The sequence below is a fragment of the Doryrhamphus excisus genome, linkage group LG12, assembly GCF_037039965.1.
Source record: "Doryrhamphus excisus strain RoL-2023G ecotype Guam linkage group LG12, RoL_Dexc_Guam_v1.1, whole genome shotgun sequence".
In the NCBI taxonomy this organism is placed as follows: domain Eukaryota; kingdom Metazoa; phylum Chordata; class Actinopteri; order Syngnathiformes; family Syngnathidae; genus Doryrhamphus; species Doryrhamphus excisus.
The window spans coordinates 13782353-13804078 of NC_136368.1; the positions used below are offsets into that span (position 1 = coordinate 13782353).

The following is a 21726-nucleotide window of genomic DNA, read 5'->3' on the forward strand; positions in this document are numbered from 1 at the left end:
TATTGAGTGTCCCCAACATGCGCAGGAAGGAAGGTGCCAAAGTGAGAGAGACGACTTGTTTCCTATCCTAAACAGGAGGAGGAGAGGGCTTGTTGCTCCACACAAGAGGGGAGGAGAGAAAAGGGGGGAGAGAGAGAGAGTGAGAGAGGGAGGGAGGAAGACATGAAGAGAGAGACGCTGAGAGACAGACAGATGGAGAAGCATGCAGACTGGAGAGGAGGAGAGACAAAAAGCATGGAGGAAGTGAGCGGCATGCGGCCATGTGCTCAGGTAATAAGTTATCACTTCTTCTTTTTAAAAAAAAAAAAATAACAATAACACTGTTTGTTTTGACTTCTCAATTCTGTCTTCTTGCATCCTTTTTTGTCTTTTTGTCCCCCAGAAATTTAACATAAAAAAGGTAGGAGCCTTGTTGCTGCTTGTCACATGTCACCTTTTTAATCAACATGTTGCATGGACAACTTTTACTATTCATTCTGGTTGGATGACAGAGATGGTTATTCACACGTGAGATGTCCTTGCCAGCGTGTGTACGACATGTGTGTGTGTGTGTTCATGTGTGTGTGTGTGTGTGAAGAGCAGCAGCAGCAGCAGCGATGGTAGAATATTGGCAACACTCAGGAATGTGTGAGACTTCGCCCCAGATCTCTTTGTTCCCTTCGCTCTCATTCTGCCTTTTTTCGCTCTCTTCTTCGTCTTCTCACAGGGTTGCACAACACACACACACACATACACACACACGTGCACACATGCGCACAGCTTTTTTGCAAGAAAACCAGTTGAAACTTCCCACCAGCGGTAAAGAAATGTACGGAATGTGATTATCGCATGTTTATTTTATCTTCCCCTGAAAAAAAAGGAAAGAAAAAAAGAGATCAAACCCGGTGTGAAATGCGTGCATGTACGTATGGCGTCAACGTGTTCTTGTCTTTCTATATCCGTGTGGCACAACTTTGACAACACAGCCTGGGATGGGGGGGGGGGCATTTTGGCAAGAAAAATGCATAGATGAGCTCATTCACCCCCCCACTCCCTCTCCACACACACACATTACACCCCCCCCACCCCAAATGTGTGTATGTGTGTGGTAGTGGGTGGTGGGAATGGGATGCAGTGGGAGGCTCAAGAGCGTGAGTGTTTGGCAGTGCACGTGAGTGTGTGGGTGGCTGTGTGGGTGTCAGGGTGAGTGGGTGCAGAGCCCTCTTTGAGCCAGAGCACATATTTGAAGTGTGTGTGCGTTTTGTGTGTAGGTGTTGATTGTGCATAACTCATGTATGCACGAGGTCCCTACACAATGCAAAAACATACACTTTTTACTGTAAATCCACAAATTTGCACAACTTTTGGACTTGCTGAAAATATACATACGTATCCACCTTAATCTATGACAGTTCTGAATATACCATGACCTTGTTTATATTTCTTTGTTGCTGGATAGACCTTCATCATTACATTGACTCGACTCCGCATATAAGACGACCACATTTTTTTTTCAACTCTTATTTGCTAACCTGCTAGCAACCATGAAATTGTTTATATTTCTTTGTTGCTGGATAGACCTTCAACATTACATTGACTCGACTCCGCATATAAGACGACCACATTTTTTTGTCAACTCTTATTTGCTAACCAGCTAGCAACCATGACATTGTTTATATTTCTTTGTTGCTGGATAGAGCTTCATCATTACATTGACTCGACTCCGCATATAAGACAACCACATTTTTTTGTCAACTCTTATTTGCTAACCTGCTAGCAACCATGACCTTGTTTATATTTCTTTGTTGCTGGATAGACCTTCATCATTACATTGACTCGACTCCGCATATAAGACGACCACATTTTTTTGTCAACTCTTATTTGCTAACCTGCTAGCAACCATGACCTTGTTTATATTTCTTTGTTGCTGGATAGACCTTCATCATTACATTGACTCGACTCTGCATATAAGACGACCACATTTTTTTGTCAACTCTTATTTGCTAACCTGCTAGCAACCTTTAAAGTGTATGTGAGTGACAGGAAGAAAAGCTCAGACTTGCTCGGGGGAGAAGTCGAAAACTTGTCTTTTTCAGTCTTTTTTTTCTAGGGGTCCGGGGGAGTGGTCTTATATTCGGGTCAATACGGTACTTTGTTTTCAAGTTGCATGCAGTCGAGGTGCCTGTCAAAGTAAAAGTGCATTCCGGAGTGTGAATGGTGGCATGAATGCGGGGGAAACTTCAGTGGAAACGTGGAGGACAAAAGGCAGACGGGGTGTGTGTGTGTGTGTGGGGGGGGGGGGGGGGGGGACATTTAAGAGGCTTTAACTCAGGAGTACAGCCATGGGAATACGGGAGGAAACACACACACACACACACATATATATATGCAGTGCCTACATGCTTTCAGCGAGTACACGAACAGGCCAATGTACAGCTGCGGCGACTCAGAGAGGGAGGCTTCAGCGAAGGGGGAATTCCCAGTGAAGGAGACAGTGAAAACACCTCGTCTTCACATGCCTTTCTTCCCCGAGATTTGGCGAAACCGGTTCCCAAACAAGCTTGCAAAAATGCTAAATTCATAGTAAGGATTCCCAGTTAAAAAAACATCCACTTTTTGTGCTTAGCCTAGGGGGCAAGAAACAACATGGCGACATTATGTCGTTATCTGCTACTTCAAAGGCGGCCACCCCCGTCAGCGTAGGCGTTCCTGTCACATGTTTGTCATAGGTCGAGTTCAGCACACTTTTGTGACCTGGAATCGATATTGTTTAGCAGAAAACACACACACACAAAGGTGAATAGCAGAGGTAATAGGTGTGTGTGTGTGTGTGTGGACTTGCAGACTTACAATCCAACATGTCTGACTTGTATGATGCAGCAAAACATACTTTCACCTCATGCCTCATCACGTCTCATTTCATGCCAAATCTGACATTCTCTCATTTTTCACCTCAACATCATCCCATTCTTATTTTGAGTTAGACCTTTATTTGAATTATAATATCATACTGTCTTCTTTTGTATACTTATTTTTCTTCTAGTTTATCATCCTAGTTTCATGACTTTCATATTCTCATCTACTGCTTTCTGTTTGAGGTTGTCATCTCATTTCTTCATCTCATAACGCTTAAATACGCTTAAAGTCCCATCATCTTATTGCTGCCTTATTGTTTGATGTCTAATATCATCACATCTTTTTGTTTGGATTTTGCGTCTGATAGAATCCTATCATTGCTTTGATCATTTTTTTTTCCCTGTCTTCATTGCCGTCATTCGATGTTAGATCTTTGCTAAGTTTGTACTGATTTCTCATAGCTCCTTTATATATAGTTTTGGACCGTCTAGTTTCAAAGGGTCTGGTCATGTGATCATTTGTTTATTATGATATTCAGTGTTTGGTGTTGTTTCTCATATTGTTTTATTTCAGTGTTTTAAAGATGATTCAGATGTGTTTTTTCAAGGAGGTTTTGGACTTAAAACTCGTGTTTTCTTTCTTTCTCTTCGTACGTCTGTTTAATGTCATTACATTTTTATTTTGCTGTTGTGTTTGGATTTTGTGTCTCATCATCTTATCACTTTTTATTTTCTCATCAAAGTCAATGTTTTGTGTTTTTTTCTCATGATCTTTTTTTTTTTTACAACACTCCGGTCATCATCATGTCATGTATCTGTTTTTTTACCTGAGGGGTTTGACTTCAAATTCATGTCATTCTATCTTTTGTCTTAAATCTCATATGACCTAATCGCTTGGTTTTTTTTTAAGTCTCATGTCATTCCTTTGCTCTCTATTGGCTTTTTCCGTTATTTCCTCATAACGTCCAATGTCTTGTATCATAGGATGTCTTGTTTTTTTGTTATCTCAGTGTTTTGTTTATTATATTGCGATCATGCAGATGGTATTCTTTAGTTTTTAAGTTTACGTATATGGCATTCTTTTTTTTTATGTCTCTTATAATTAGATGTAATTTCTACTTATTTTTAGGTCATTTTCATGTCATCCTATTGCCTCTTTCTTGAGTTTTTTTGCTTGAATCTCAGTGACATCTAATATAAAAGCAGATAATATGCTTTCTTTTTTGGTTTGGTTCCTCAACTCCAAACATGCTTTTAGTCGTAAGACACTTTATTTCATTCTCAACACTTCTTTTGCTGATGTATTATTAAATTAGACCTTTACTTAATGAAGCGAAGCGCCTAAGTGTCCGATTGTTGCAAATGCAAATTGAAGGCGTATGTAATTGATACAGAGGAGAGAAGCCGCCGTGATCATGTCTGGTAATGAGTTTAACTTCTCATTGCAAGAACAAGACTAGTTCTCAGTGAATGTTTCTGGGGGGGAAAAAAAGGTGACTTGACAGAAAAACAAAATACCCGACAAACAACAGAAATCTTCCCCCTGGCCACTCATAACCAGACGAGAGTGGGCCACATCAATTTATTCAGGGAATTTCACGTCCTGGCGGTATCGTCGGCTCTTCACTATTGTGCCAGCGTCTCGATGAGACTTATTTCCCACAATCAGAGCGAGAGTGGCGAGGCACATGAAAGAGAAAAAGTCCAACTTTTGTTATAGAGAGAAGGTAACCCCCCCCCCAACGGTGCTAGCGTATTTCCCCTTTGACGCCGTCACCGCAGGACACTATGAGTGTTCACTTTCACTTTGATGTTTTGCGCTCAACCGGCCACAACATTAGGTACACCTGCACAATCCAATCATAAGAACAGTTATCATCTGTTATCCAAATATTCTCATTGGGTGTATACCAAATGTGTTCGCAGCATATTATGGGTACTTTTTGGGATCACCCCCCACTCTAATACTTGTCTCCACGCTGATGTGAGAAGTGTGTGGATGAGTTGGAATGAGATTTACCTGCCCATGTTGACAATGTGATGAAACTGAAAGGAATGCGGGAACACAGGAATTCTAATGTTTCATAGACTTCTAAATGTGGCAGAAAATGTCTATTATTTATAATCTTGGTCAGCCTGGGATTAATATCAAAAACAGCACAGTGTTCATATTAAGGATCTTTGACTAATGTCCTTAAAAATCCCAAAGCACTCCCGTCGTAAAAAGCATAAACATACTATCGCTTGCCTTTGAATCTATCACTACGTTTTGTGTATGTCAGGGCATTGCATTGACATTACATGGAAGTTAAGAATAATAGTAAAGTAAAACGACCAGCACTAAACGATTTTCTGAAAATGTGCCTTCCTTTAGTTTAATAGTCCTGAACTAGACGGTAGTGGTGCCTGAATGCATCGTTAGTGTTTCTCTTCTCACTTCATTCTTTTTGTCACTCCGGGAATGATGGGAACCCCTCATTCGGCATAAAAAAGAGGCTCCACAATCCTTCACTACCTTTTGTTTTTTGGGGTTTTGGTGATGCTCTTATTGTGCTAATTGTTTCTTTGTGTGTGTGTGTGTGTGTGTGTGTGTGTGTTTGTAGGCACCCTGCGGAATTCTCCTGCTACAGGAAAATGTCTCCAAATGGGAAAAGCGCTGAGCCTAAAGACAAAAGAGACCACAGGTACCACTATCTGTTCATTTGGATTATTATTATTAGTAATGATTATAATGCATTAGATGAAGGGTGTCCAAAGTGTGGCCCTGGGGGGCATTTTCGGCACGCTTTATTCAATGCATCTGCACGTTCTTATATGTACAGAAATTCTGTCTTTATGTAGGTGATAATTTCCACTATAATTTCCATTTGTAGTTTGTAGCGGTGTGCTATACGGCATCGTACTGACGGCCGTTTATAATATTTTTACTTATTTAGCTTTAAGAAAGGGTTCAAATATCAGGAACAGCTCTTCGTATGATGCACGTGTGCCACTGCAGTCACAGTAATGAATATTTTGTTACGTTAATAGCATGGACACCGAGCATTCAAAGGCAGAATTTGCAATACAATACAACTTTCATACACTGGATGATATTAGAATTGTGCAGATGTGCCTAATAGAGTGTCCGATGAGTGTATGCTGATTTAAAAAGACCTGGCAGCGTGTCACTCATTGCATTGGCCACTTTTCATGAGGGTTTAACAAAATGGCTATTACTGCAGTTAGAATTTGCATTTTGATGAAAAATGTATGCTTCTCAAATGTTAGTATTTGCCAGTTTAATTTATCATTTGTTTAAGCTTGGGAGCTGGACCAAAAAGGAAGTTTAAACTTACATTTTTAGAATTTACCAATATGTTTCTCTAAGCCAAGCTAAATTGTGTTGAATAAATGTGCGGACTAATGCGAGATGATGCACAAAGAGATGGAAAAGTTGTGTACTTGTAACTTGGACTCGCTCGGAGCGGACAGACTCGGTGGGTCAGGACCCCTCTCGTTGTTGGACGCAGAACAGTGTTCCCAGAGCCTGCAGGGAGGGGGCGGGCACCCGCTAAACGCTCGCCCACACTCAAATGTGAGATATTCTAATGAGCAATCTGGCCCCTTCGGAGCGCGGCCATCCCACAACGTGTGACACCCCGGAGAGTCTAGCGGCTCTCCAGGAAAGAAAAAAAGAACGGAAAGGGGTGTCGGCAACGGGACACGATGGGATGTGAGTGACGTGTCCCCTCTTCCAACTTTTTGACTTTTAACGAGGCATGGACCACAACCTTACTGCTGGTAGGAAACTGTCTTTTATTATTTACACTGCATTAGAGATGAAATAAAAACAAAATAAATGATGACAGTTCTTTACTAAGATAATAATGCTCAGTTTTGATTGATGCATCAGAGAATTATTCCTATCACAATATTGTTATTGTGCAAAAATATACAAATGATTATTAATATAATAATAGAATACATAAATGCTAGCAATTATTACAAATACAGTACAAGGTATACAGTAATAAGCAATAAATAAAGAGTAAAATGCAGAACAAAAAAGAACAATACAATTTGAATTATTAGAATAAAATATAATATAAATCTGATAAATAATCATAACTAGTAATACTAGCTATAAATAAAGAAATAAATTACATGATGAAAAATTAAGACATGAATATACGCAAAGACACTATTATTAAAATACTATAATAGGAATATTTGGTATGGTATTGTTTTGATTGGTAATGGTTTTGGTATTGAAATCAAACGCTTATTAGCTCAGCTTAATATTAAAATGTGTTTATAATATTTTACCCCTCTCACAGTATTAGAAACGCCTCATAATAAAGTGAAAACCACAAAAATAAACATATTAATAAGTTAATACCATCCCAACTGAGCATTGTTATTTTTGTAAAGGCAGATTTGTTTTGTTTTTGACCTCAGCAGATTGTTGATAGGTTCCTAATGTTGTGGCCCATGATAACAGTAGCTACAGTACATGCACACACACACACACACAATATACCACCCACACACACTCCCACGTGTTTCCCTTGCTTGGCCCCCCCTCCCTTTAGACGTGCGTACATGACAGCATTAAAGAGGTGCTTTAAATCAGCGTGGGTACAGCATGTGGGTTGCAAGTGTGTTATTGTGTGTTATTGTGTGTGGGTGAAGCACTTTAAAAAAAAAAAAAAAGCTCCCGAGTTGTCGGTTCGTGTATGCGTGGTGCCTCGCCCCGAGGCTCTGGTCCCGGGCCGGGCCGCCTGCCTCCCACGCTGGGGTACGGGCGGGGGTTGAGAAGGAGGAGGCGGGTTGGTAATGGTTGTTGTTGCTGAGTGGGCCAACGCTTGTGAGTCAGCCCTGAATGAGAGCCCTCTAAGGGGAAAAACACGCTGCTGGAGAAGGGTTATTTAATGTCCAAGAGGAAGGAGGAAGTGGTAGACTTGATGGATTGGAAAAGAAAAACAGCATAAAGACTCACTCATACTGTATAGCTACACCGTATATGATTGTTGTTTGTTAGCAGATGACCGACCGTGGAATCGAACTTGTGACCTGATTCGTTCATTCATTTTCTACTGCTTATCCTCACAAGGGTCGCGAGCGTGTTGGATCCTATTCCAGCTGTCTTTGGTCGCCAGCCAATCACATGGCACATATAGACAAACAACCATTCACACTCACATTCATACCTATGGACAATTTGGAGTCACCAATTAACCTAGCATGTTTTTGGAATGTGGGAGGAAACCGGAGTACCCGGAGAAAACCCACACATACACGGGGAGAACATGCAAACTCCACACAGAGATGGCCGACGGTGGAATCGAACTTGCGACCTGATTCGTTCATTCATTTTCTACTGCTTATCCTCACAAGGGTCGCAAGCGTGCTGGAGCCTATTCCAGCTGTCTTTGGGCGAGAGGCGGGGTACACCCTGGACCGGTCGCCAGCCAATCACAGGGCACATATAGACAAACAACCATTCACACTCACATTCATACCTACGGACAATTTGGAGTCGCCAATTAACCTAGCATGTTTTTGGAATGTGGGAGGAAACCGGAGTACCCGGAGAAAACCCACGCATGCACGGGGAGAACATGCAAACTCCACACAGAGATGGCCGACGGTGGAATCGAACTTGCGACCTGATTCATTCATTCATTTTCTACTGCTTATCCTCACAAGGGTCGCAAGCGTGTTGGATTCTATTCCAGCTGTCTTTGGGCGAGAGGCGGGGTACACCCTGGACTGGTCGCCAGCCAATCACAGGGCACATATAGACAAACAACCATTCACACTCACATTCATACCTATGGACAATTTGGAGTCACCAATTAACCTAGCATGTTTTTGGAATGTGGGAGGAAAACGGAGTACCTGGATAAAAACCCACGCATGCACGGGGAGAACATGCAAACTCCACACAAAGATGTCCGAGGGTGGAATTGAACCCTGGTCTCCTAGCTGTGAGGTCTGCGCGACTACACAACTCATTTTCTCAAATTTTATGGTGGAATGGTACAGATACTGAGTAAGACGTCTTTACATTTTTGTGCAAAATTCAATTCAAATGATGCATAATTATGGAAGGATTATGGACAGGCTTCGCTACACAGCTTCAAACACGTCAAACACATCCTAAAGTGCTTTTCCGAATTTCCTGTCAGTCAGCTACAGACATCTGAGTTGCTGTTTTTCTTCAGCACAGTAGGATTTTGCTGTTAAAATGTGACTGTAATGTTAGCTCTGTAGCTCACATTGCTATGCTGGTGTTGCTAATGTTTGTTGTATGTGATTTATGGCATGTGATAACATATTCGTAATATATGTATAATGTGGGCGGCACGGCAGTCAAGTGGTTAGCGCGCAGACCTCACAGCTACCACCCTCAATTCCACCCTCAGCCATCTCTGTGTGGAGTTTGCATGTTCTCCCCGTGCATGCGTGGGTTTTCTCCGGGTACTCCGGTTTCCTCCCACATTCCAAAAACATGCTAGGTTAATTGGCGACTCCAAATTGTCCATAGGTATGAATGTGAGTGTGAATGGTTGTTTGTCTATATGTGCCCTGTGATTGGCTGGCGACCAGTCCAGGGTGTACTCCGCCTCTCGCCCGAAGACAGCTGGGATAGGCTCCAGCACCCCCGCGAAAAAGGAAAAAGCGGTAGAAAATGAATGAATGAATGTATAATGTGGATAAAATATGCAATAGTGCTTCTTGGAGACAAACACAGCTCATTAGCATTAAAGCTACAGATACACAAAACTAGTTGAACTCTCTATATTCCAGCATTAAGGCTACATTTGGGATGACACGAGTCCAATATGCTATTGTATTGTCGTGCTTATTTATATATGGCACCTTTAAAAATAAATAGCAGGTCTGTGGCTGTTGAGCGTCGGCTGAGGTTTTAGCTCCTTGAGCGTTCACAGTGAAGCTTCAAAGTCAAAGCACCGTCAAAAAGAACGCTTTCATCCAAAAGATGCGTGTAATTGCTCTTCAGTTTTTCGTTGACGCACATGACCTGAGCGACTTGGCTTTCATTTCTGCGTACTGTACTGCAAACATGCTTTCTTAGAACTGGAAGTTGGGGTGTGGTGGGCGGAGGGGTGGGGGGCAGCGAGCTGTACAGTAGCAGCGTCAGCAGCAGCTTCCTGGGTTGTGCCAGTCTTGAAGATAATGGAAGGTGGTTCTCCAGGAATGTCACAGGGAGTCCACCAGTCTGGGGTGTGGGGACTGGAGCCAAGGGTCCAGTTAGGGTGTGGTGAGGAAATGGTGGATGACAGTATGGGTGTGTGTGGGGGTTAGGCTAGGTGGAAGTGAAGGGTGGGACGGTAGCGCCCTTGCGTAGCGATACTCTCCACCGGCCACTGGGGGGAGCTGACACGCGATGCAAGTGGTCCCTAGGAGACACCGCATATTATTACACACACATTCCCGGCGGCGTGACCCCTCACCGCCTTGGCAGCGCTTGCCGCTCTCGTGTGCTCTGAAGGCAGCACAGTCGCTCATTCACTCGCTGGAGATGTTTTTCCCCTTCTCGCACCTCTGAAGGGAAGAGGAAGAGGAAAGGGGGTGGGGGGGGCGGTGATGACGAAGTGGTAGCAACGTACTCCTATAGAGTCACATTGTGGTCTTACTGTCGCTGTTTACTTAATGTACAGTACTGGACAATACACCCTCATATTTCATTTTATTATCTTCTTAAGGGTCAATACTACAGAAATTCATACAGCCACGTTTTGCCAGTTTTTGTACAGTATTGCAAGTAACAAACTGGTTCATTTGTCCCGTACTGTAACGTTCCAACACCACACATACATCTCCAACTCACAAACGTCTCTTGTCCGCCTAGGTTTTCATATTTCATTTTTTGTCTAACCCTTTGGAACAAATCACTGAAGAAAACTCATTCATTCATTCATTTTCTACCGGGTTGTGCTGGAGCCTATTCCATATGTCTTCGGGCGAGAGGCGGGGTACACCCTGGACTGGTCGCCAGCCAATCACAGGGCACATATAGACAAACAACCATTCACACTCACATTCATACCTATGGACAATTTGGAGTCGCCAATTAACCTAGCATGTTTTTGGAATGTGGGAGGAAACCGGAGTACCCGGAGAAAACCCACGCATGCACGGGGAGAACATGCAAACTCCACACAGAGATGGCCGAGGGTGGAATTGAACCCTGGTCTCCTAGCTGTGAGGTCTGCGCGCTAACCACTCGACCCCATTTTCTACCGCTTATCCTTACGAGGGTTGCAGGGGATGCTGGAGCCTATCCCAGCTGTCGAGAGGAGGGGTACTAAAGAAAACTGAGATACCAATATTTTGTATTACTTTGTAGCATATCATGACTCCTATGACAACATTAAATCAAAGTCCCATTCCACCCAGTCACAAAGATTTGGAGTCTCATTCCCGACCAGAATAGCACTAAAATGGCCTTCAATGACGTTGTGATGCTTTGTGTTTGCAGTCAATCCAGTAGCTATCCCACATGACTCAGGCAGAAGAAATGTAACCTTTTCACCCTCCAGTTTATCACCTGTCCTAAAAATATGAGGATGACTACTACACCAACATGCCTAGGAAGTAAAAAAAAATAGCAATACAAACGTTTTACTAGTCCCAATAACTACAGAACTACTTCATGGTTACAGATTCTAATATTTTTCAAAGATCAAATTGAAAAAAAAATGAATACAGACCCACCATATACAAGTACGAGCCTGGATTTTGTGTTTTGGAGAGAACTCTGTTTGATGTGTGTGGTAAAGATAAGATAAGATAAGATAAGATATGCCTTTATTCGTCCCTCAGTGGGGAAATTTGCATTACACAGCAGCAAGTTAAGCAGTACAAAATACACAATATAGAAAAATAAACAATATAAACAACCCAAGTATTAACAAAATCAACAGTTTTTCCCAGAGTTATATACAATACAGTATGTAGATAATATGAAACGAGATGAGATATATGACCAGTCTATACACTGAGATCTTGCTAGTGAGTTAATATGAGGCATTATGGAAAATACTTCACATAGAACTTAGTATATTGCATTTAGAGCCCTTAATATTGCACATGGAGGTTGATCAGATATTGCACAGTGAATGGAGTCTGGAGTAACTATACTGACTATAAAAGCAAGTATTACACAGATGTACATAGTGGTGCAGAAAGGCAGACTGCTAGCAAGAATTAACGTGATGTTGTGTTGCCTACCAACAAATATGCACATTAGCACTCAATAACGTCATCAAAACTCTACCTTTATGCATTCCTATATTGATATTTGAGACCAAAATATGAGGTGAAAGAAAGACATTGAAAATACAGTATAGTAGTATCTGTGCAGCAAAAGTTAGCAAAAGTTAGCACATGCTACGTGGTATGTTCAAGGCCCGTCGTGCTCACAATAAACAACATATACATGCAAAAACTATGGGATTTGAGCTGTAGATTATTTTTTTTGTTAAATTATTTCCAATATTGTTATACATTTACATAAATGTATGTTATTTGCGAGTGTATTTTAAGGAGTGGGACATTAAGGAGCGGGAAAGGACGACACAAATGTTAGCAACATTAGCATAGCTGTGTGAGCTAACATTCCACACACATTTTAACATCATGCTAGGTTAGTTGATTCGCTGAACGCACACCTACTTCAATGCATTTTGTATTGTAAATGAAAAGAAGGCGGGCGGCACGGCGGTCGAGTGGTTAGCGCGCAGACCTCACAGCTAGGAGAGGTCTCAATTCAATTCCACCCTCGGCCATCTCTGTGTGGAGTTTGCATGTTCTCCCCGTGCATGCGTGGGTTTTTTCCGGGTACTCCGGTTTCCTCCCACATTCCAAAAACATGCTAGGTTAATTGGTGACTCCAAATTGTCCATAGGTATGAATGTGAGTGTGAATGGTTGTTTGTCTATATGTGCCCTGTGATTGGCTGGCGACCAGTCCAGGGTGTACCCCGCCTCTCGCCCAAAGACAGCTGGCATAGGCTCCAGCAAATGAAAATGAATGAATGAATGAATCGAAGGCAACACAACCGACTAAATATTTGGATTGAAAACGGATGATAAAATGAACAATACAAAATTGAGCTACAATACCAGAAGTTCCAAGCTATTAAAAATGTTCAGCGGTGTACCTGCGTCTGCGAGGGGTTACCATAGGCTAATGCACTCTCACACAAACACACACACACACACAGAGACGGACAGCAATGTAGAGCAAAGCCCAGTGGGCACAGATAAGACACGCAGTCATGCCTCGCCAGCGTGACCATGACATCACAGTCAGGATGTGAGCTGGCCACAAACACACTGGCCTAATATAGTCAGTGAAGGGTCCTTCAAGCATCCCCCCTTCCCCCTATCCTTCTTCCCCCTTCCCCCTATACTAGAACACAGTTGCAGTCAAGCAGTGTAGTAGTAAAACGACAAGACCATATTGTACTCTAACTGGAAAATTTAGCTGCGAATTTTCAATGTTAACCAAAAAAGACGCTAACCGAGGTGTACGCTCACCAAGGTGCTACTGGTTTTTTTTTTATAAGGACATTTAAGTATTAAAAAAGTGCACCGTAAAAACGTCACCGTTATTACCTTCACCTTCTGTAATAACAAATATTCTAATCATTCATTCATTTTCTACCGCTTTTCCTCACGAGGGTCACGGGGGGTGCTGGAGCCTATCCTAGCTGTCTTCTGGCGAGAGGCGGGGTACACCCTGGACTGGTCGCCAGCCAATCACAGGGCACATATAGACAAACAACCATTCACACTCACATTCATACCTATGGACAATTTGGAGTCACCAATTAACCTAGCATGTTTTTGGAATGTGGGAGGAAACCGGAGTACCCGGAGAAAACCCACACATGCACGGGGAGAACATGCAAACTCCACACAGAGATGGCCGAGGGTGGGAATTAAACCCTGGTCTAATATTCTAATCAGAATAATAAATTTGATTTATACAGCGCCTTTCAAGAAACCCAAAACAGTTTATTCTTCGCCCTGTTGTTTGAATTCCTAGACCTTATCTCTCTAAGTCTTGCTTATCTGCACCCATGTCACCAGAACTCCTCTCGGCCATTAAACTGCCTGTGAAGCGCGAGCACGGCAGAATTCCCAGGCTGCTCGGCTGCCTGAGTTCACACCTTTTTGTCCACAGGAATCTCAGGAATCCCCAGCTTCCTTTTCCATTGTGTGTGTATGTGTGTGTGTGTGTGTGTGTGTCAACATGAAGGAAAGGCCCCGGCTGTGTCGAAAACGCATCTCCGCCCTTGTATCCACCCAGAGAAAGCGAGCAGGCGCCGCTCACAATAGACTGAGTCACATTCTAAAATGGCAAAGTGTTCCGTTTTGTTAAAACAACAGCACAAAAAATGATTTGTCCCAAAACTTGAATGTCACGTTTAATGCCAAGATTTTTTTTTTAATAATTTGCTCCGAGTGACTCATTGCTTTTAGCACAAATAACCCAGAAAATGGGGAAAATCTGCAGTAATATTATTATTTTATCAATTCTCCATTGTTATTAAGTTATTAATCCACTAATACAACAATATAAAAAGACTATAAAAAATTGTCACTTTTATACTAAGTACAGTGTAACTTTGTACAAACATTTTAATAATTAATAAGTGTTCTGGGTATAATCATAATTAACGTCATGGCTGTCAGTGTGCCTGTTGTACTTGAAACTACAAACATGGCTGACGTGCTACTCTAAACACTATATTTTGCCATTTCAAACTGCTAGGGGCATAATAATCTATGATACATGTTTACACAGTAAGGCTTACATTGAGTCATACAGGAAGTGCTAAAAATTATAACAATATAACTTTTTGTTCTAATTCATAGAGCAATTATTGAATAATTTATGTACTAAAAGTTATTCTTTTCAGAACATGCAAACACTCAAACATGGCTGACATTTTGTGCTGGAAACATTATATTCTGTAATATAGACATTCAAAACTTGAATGTCACGTTTAATGCCAAGATTTTTTTTAAAGTAATTAGCTCCGAGTGACTCATTGCTTTTAGCACAAATAACCCAGAAAATGGGGAAAATATTATTATTTTATCAATTCTCCATTGTTATTGAGTTATTACTACACTAATACAACAATATAAATGACTATAAAAAATTGTTACTTTTATACTTAGTACAGTGTAACTTTGTACAAACATTTTAATAATTAATGTGTGTTTTGGGTGTAATCATAATTAACTTGAAACTACAAACATGGCTGATGTGCTACTCTAAACACTATATTTTGCCATTTCAAACTACATAATAATCTATGATACATGTTTACACAATAAGGCTTACATTGAGTCATACAGGAAGTGCTAAAAATTAGTTGGATTAATTACAATATTTTTTACTTTTTGTTCTAATTCATAGAGCAATTATTGAATAATTTCTATACTAAAAGTTATTCTAGCGAGTCCTGTCAGAACATGCAAACACTCCACAAACATGGCTGACATTTTGTGCTATATTCTGTAATAGAATATTATGGGTTATTATGGGTTTTTAAAAAGCAAGTCTTGCCACAACAACAACAAAAAAACACAACATTCTAACACTCCGCAAAGATGACAAACATAAAAACAGACACAATCTAAAAATAGCTCTTTTTACTAGTTACAGTGCGCTATTTTGTGCCAAATGTAAATTCTGTTGACATAACGTTGAATAATGAGGGCGGGAGTAAAGGCGTTTATATGACTCCTGATGTTGTTTGGCAGTTCTGCCGTCATTTGATCTGCTGTGGTCTTGACTCACCCGCCTGTCCGAGTCCGGCCACCCATCAGACCCGGCGAGCGAAATCGCTCACAGACTGGTTCATTCATCGGATCGACACGCGACAGGCCGTGATTCACGCACACACCCACTCTCTCTCTCTGTCTTCAGTCAGAGCCACAAGCCAATTCCTTTTGCCAAGATGGGCTCGCTGTCGAGTCTCGACCACAGAGTCTTTGAAAACGTTGATTGCCAACCTTCTGATTTAAGGTTTTTTTTCCTCTGAGGTATGACCAATTGTATACACTGTGAGTACAGTATGTGCATACAGTATGTATTATAAATACTGTTACGAACATTTGATACAATGATTATTGTGACCAAAACTGTTTTTTTATAAACATGGCTAATACGGGGCGGCACGGTGATCTAGTGGTTAGCGCACAGACCTCGCAGCTAGGAGGACCAGAGTTCAATTCCACCCTCGGCCATCTCTGTGTGGAGTTCTCCCCGTGCATGCGTGGGTTTTCTCCGGGTACTCCGGTTTCCTCCCACATTCCAAAAACATGCTAGGTTAATTGGCGACTCCAAATTGTCCATAGGTATGAATATGAGTGTGAATGGTTGTTTGTCTATATGTGCCCTGTGATTGGCTGGCGACCAGTCCAGGGTGTACCCCGCCTCTCGCCCGAAGACAGCTGGGATAGGCTCCAGCACCCCTCGCGACCCTCGTGAGGATAAGCGGTAGAAAATGAATGAATGGTTAATACGACTATGGCTTAAATATAATATGGAAATTGTATCTCTGTTCCCAAGTTTTACTCAACTGGCAACACCTCGAAAATGTGTAGATGCATTTTGTTTTGCGTTTATTTTTATCTTTAGTTGGATGTTCTTCCAGCAACATACAGTATTGTGTCTGGATACGCCGCTAATTAATAATGCTTTACATTTTGCTATGAAAACACAACATTTTTTCATTAGCTTATGTCAGGAGTAAGTAAACTAATTACAAGGCTGATGAGCGTTTTATTTGTACGTAATTAGCCTTTATTCCAATGTGACTGTTTGTTTTCTGATGGAGACTACAAAAATAGCGGATCAAATGCTTTTTTAAGTAACCCTAAAATAGTTTGAGAACCAGTGCTTCTCAAATAGTGGGGTGGGTACCCCCTGGGGGTTCAGGGAACTGTCAGGGAGGTTGCGAGAGGCTTTCATTTCAATGCAGACCTACCAACATGTACATTCATTCATTCATTCATTTTCTACCGCTTTTCCTCACGAGGGTCGCGGGGGTGCTGGAGCCTATCCCAGCTGTCTTCGGGCGAGGGGTGGGGTACACCTTGGACTGGTCGCCAGCCAATCACAGGGCACATATAGACAAACAACCATTCACACTCACATTCATACCTATGGACAATTTGGAGTCACCAATTAACCTAGCATGTTTTTGGAATGTGGGAGGAAACCGGAAAACCCACACAAGCGCGGGGAGAACATGCAAACTCCACACAGAGATGGCCGAGGGTGGGAATTTAACCCTGGTCTCCTAGCTGTGAGGTCTGCGTGCTAACCACTCGACCGCCGTGCCGCCCCCAACATGTACAAATTTATAGTATTTATAGTACTTAATAAATCGGATAAATCAGGGGGGTCACAAGTAAATTTCTGCTCCTTCCAAAATCCAAATCCAAATCCAAATCCAGATCCAGACGAAAGCTAAGAACAAATTGGTGCTTCGAGAACGTTTCCTTCATGCTGACTTTTCTGAAGCGTTATCGTGTGATGGCGGTGTTGGAGAGTACGTGTGAGAGTTATGTCACAGTCATGTTATTTTGGGCAACAACATGATCTAAGTCAGTGGTGCTAAAATTTTGGGTCGGGACCTCCGCAGCCAGCCACATGAGCTCATCGTAAAGCAGGGTGGGAAAACGCAAGAGCAGCTTTATAAAGCGTAAAAACTCATCTTGCTCAGCATGAGGCATGGAAATGTTCAATTGAGGGTCCCGTCAGTCAAATGTGGATCGGGATTATTGGGCTATTTGGGTCGAACGTCTTGAGGAGTGAGTCACAGAGGTTATGGAGAAGTTATGAATGAAGGCCCTACAAAGGCGGTGTGTGTGTGTGTGTGTGTGTTTGGCCAAATGTGTATAACATGGGCGCAGCATTGGCTTTGATGAGTCACATGGCCTCCCTCCTGTGAGTAAGCAGGCAGCTATGTCATTCCTGAAGGTTGCAGACTCCCATTGAAACCCTCTTCTCAGGCCGAGCCCCCAAGCGCCGACAAGCGAGGGAGGGAGCACACGGGTGGAGAAGGGTGGGGAAGGGTGTGGGGGGTGAGGGTCCAAACCTTTTGATAGGTGTGGTTGTCGGCATGTGGGGGTAGAATGGCAGGATGTCGGAAAGAGTTGGCAGAAGTTTGGAGGGGTTAGTTGCCAGAGGGTGGAGGTCCAAGGTTGTTCTCAGGTCAGCACATGGCAGTGACCTCCACCATGCTACTTCCTGGTCACCTGCCTCAAGGGGGCTTGGATGATGTCACAACTTTTTGGGGGTTTTTTTACTAAGCAAGACAAAATTACTACTAGTTTCACCTTCCTTCCACCAAAGAAGCTACTAAATTTGTTAGAATGTGAACTTTTATAAGTTAGTTAATAATGATGATTATCCAAAACATATATACAGTAATCCCTCGTTCATCACAGTTAATCTGTTCCAAACCTAACAGTGATAAGTGAATTTGAGGTAGGAATCCTTATTTCTAATTTCAATATTTTCATAGAAAACCTGCTTACAACCTTCTAAATACGGTTATTAACATTATAACTCTCCTCTAAAACATGAAATAACACCCTTATACTCACTTTATAGTAGTACAATATAGTAGCGGTCATACAGGAAGTGATGTCAGGGATTCAGAATTTAGTTTTTGATGGACATAGCCTGTGTTTTTATTAGAGAAGTCTGAGATAATTCAATTCTGGTGATTGTGTGTCTCAGCGAACATTACAGTAGCATTGCTGACACCAAATGACCAGTATAGAATACCACATATCATTCACAGCGTCTTTGAATGCATCTTCTGAACGCGTTATATGTGTATTTTTGCTTCATTTAGCCATTTTATGTTTGAATGTGCATAATTTAGGCAATAAATATGAATACATTTGCTTCAATATGTATATGTTTTGACTAAAAATAGGCCGTATTCAAGTACAAAACAGCATAATTTCTTCATTAATAGATTTTTGGAAACCTGTGGGAGGAACGACTGTACTCATTTTTGCGTATTTGTTTCCCTTGGGTAGATTTTTGTGCTTTATTGTTGCAGTACTATCAGGCTTTTTTTGGCGGCAGGGTTATGCAAAAATGACTAGTTGCTAGTTGTCCATGAACCCTTGTAGACAGATGGGCATTCTTTGGTTAATGATTTCTTAGATTGTAGCCAAATTACACATTTTTAAGATTAACAATCAGAAACAAAGTCGAACTAGATAAATGATTTCCATAAAAGAGAAATAGGGAAATTTTCACATTTTTTTTCTTGATTTATTGTTTGTTTTGGTGTTCCTTTGTCAATGCTGCAGGGGTGCTCATTGTTTTTTTGGGAATTGTATCTCACGGGCGAGGTCAGGGTTCACCAATTCATTTTCACAAAGATCACTGAGTGCAATTTTGCCAAAGTTACCCAAATATTTTCCACAATAAGTCGCTCTGAAGAAGTCGCACAAGGCCAAAAATGCATAATTAGATAGGAAAAAACATACATAAGTTGCACTGGAGTATAAGTCACATTTTTTGTGGGTAATTTATTTTACAAACTACTTGACCAAAACAGACATTACGTCCTCTTGGAAGGCAGGTTCTAACAATAAAATAATAGAGAACAGGCTGAATATGCTAACACAATGGTTATTAAGCTACACAAAAAATAAACATGAACAGAAACGGTGTCCAGTGTTTATGTAACATAAACAGTTTTTTCATTTATAAGTCGCTCTGGAGTATAAGTCGCAGGAACAGCCAACCTATGAAAAAAAGTGCGACTTATACTTCGGAAAATATACAGTAAATGCCTTTTTGTGTAACAAACACACAAAGAGTCATCTCACCTTTCATATCTTTTCTCTTTTATGAGTGTCTTATATTGTCCTTTGTAATGATCCGATCTAATTTTATTACTAGAATATGCCAAGGGCCAATAACAATCTGAGCGCTGCAAATTGCCCACGGGCCAGACATTGGACACCCCTGGACTAACGCATTAATCCTATTCACAATGGCGGTTATCTATGTCGGTGTAATGTGGTCCACTCAGGTCCATTTTCTACAGGCGTCCCAGCAGCTCGGGTGCCGGGGGTTTCCTGCCTTACGGTCCACACACACATTACACAGAGGTGGCCCTCCCTGTTTTTTTCTCCTCCTCCTTCTTCAGTCTTCCCTCCTCTCTCCTTTTTTTTTCTCAATGGATGCCCTCTCACTAACCTCAATTGAGAACCGTGTAACAGGACACTGCCCCCATTGGGCTGCACTGGGGACCGCCCCCCTTTTTTTTCATTTCAAGAGCCACACTATAAAGAGCAGTGATCTCGACTATATGTATGTATGTGTGTGAGTGTGTGTGTGTGTGTCAGAGAGATAGAAGCGGCTGTGCCGCTGCTGTGTAACATGTGATAGCGCTGCTTTGGCGGGGCGTTCACTGGGAGGTTTAACGACTCCAGAGCGCCGGGAAAGCACCTTTTAGCCCAGAGGGAGCCTTATATACTGTGTATACAGTACATATGTATATATATATGTTTATATATATATATATATATATATATATGTATATATACTGTGAGCCTGTTACTGATTACACTTAAGGGAATGCAGGAATAAAAAAGACAGTGATAGGAAGAAGTAGGAGTGTGTGATTTGTCCAAATGGTGACGTGGGTGAGACCTTCTTACCCAATAGCTTCTCTCTCTCTCTCTCTCTCTTTCTATTTCTCTATCCTCCTCCTGATAGCTTGAAGTTAAAAAGCCGGAATCTACACTCGGAAGCAACTTAACGGAGGACTCTAGAACATGGAAAAGGGAACAGGATAGGACAGAACGCAAGGAGTTCATCTGGTTCCTAAACACGGGTAAGTGGAAAACTGTCATATGTTGTTGACATGTATTGAAAGGTGACATGTTTTGTGTGTGTGTATATGTCTGTGTGTGTGGGGGGGGGTACTTTCATGTGATGACGGCGGTTAACGGCGGATGCGCTACTTCCTCTGTCGGTCACGCTGAGTGCACCCCCCACCCTCGTTCATTTGACACAGATAGCCACTCAGTCAGCATGAATGAAGTGGAGGAGGAGGCGGAGGAGGAAGGTGGGGGGGGTTGTCATATCATAGGACTCTTTATGAATGGGCGCCACACGTGATTGGCTGAGATTTGCGTATATGTATGCTTGTGTGTATTGTGTGTGCTTTTTTCTTTGGAGTATGGGGGGCTTAGTCACGAACCAGCTGACCACCTAAAGTGCGTTCTTAAAAAAGTGGTGGCCCGCCGCCCAGCTGTTGTTGTTCTTGAGTACGTCTCCCACTTGCCGTGACTAAGACCACGCTTCCATTCCAGCTGCCATTACTCACAACAAGTTGTCACTTTTTTGTGCAAACAAGAATTTCCAGCGTAAGATAGCTTTACCTCAGGCTATAATTAGCATTAGCACTACCTGCCATTCCACACACGGCATTGTGTGTTTGTGTGTCAGCATCATGGAAGCGTCCACGTTGGTCATCCTATCAGCTGCCGTTTCCGGCAAAGAGCGTGTGATAGGATTGGAAATTGGCAGGGAGATGCTTTGCAGGAATCTCGATGAGATTACCATGGAATCTGACCCTGCCGCCGCTTGCAAACCCCCCCCCACATGAGGTCTTATCACGCTGCCTACGGAATGAACCCGCCCCTGTCCTACTTGGCAGGAAGTGAGCCTGACGCCTTCCTGCAGCGACAAACTTCAGTGAAGGGAAAAAACTATTCATACAGGTTGTATTATTAGGTCATAGAGGAGCTGTCTATATTGGTTAAGTACTGCATGGGGAGGTGCTAACCCTCAAATGGGTATTACCCGCCAT

The 21726-nt window shown here is 42.1% G+C and overlaps 1 long non-coding RNA gene across 1 annotated transcript; it reads left to right on the forward strand.

Moving 5' to 3' along the window:
- Nucleotides 1–153: 153 nt before the first annotated feature.
- LOC131136251 (uncharacterized) lies at nucleotides 154–21485 on the forward strand. The gene is made up of 4 exons (XR_013629568.1): nucleotides 154–270; nucleotides 383–400; nucleotides 5438–5518; nucleotides 20628–21485. It is a non-coding gene; the product is annotated as an uncharacterized LOC131136251 (long non-coding RNA).
- The last annotated feature ends 241 nt before the right edge of the window (nucleotides 21486–21726 follow it).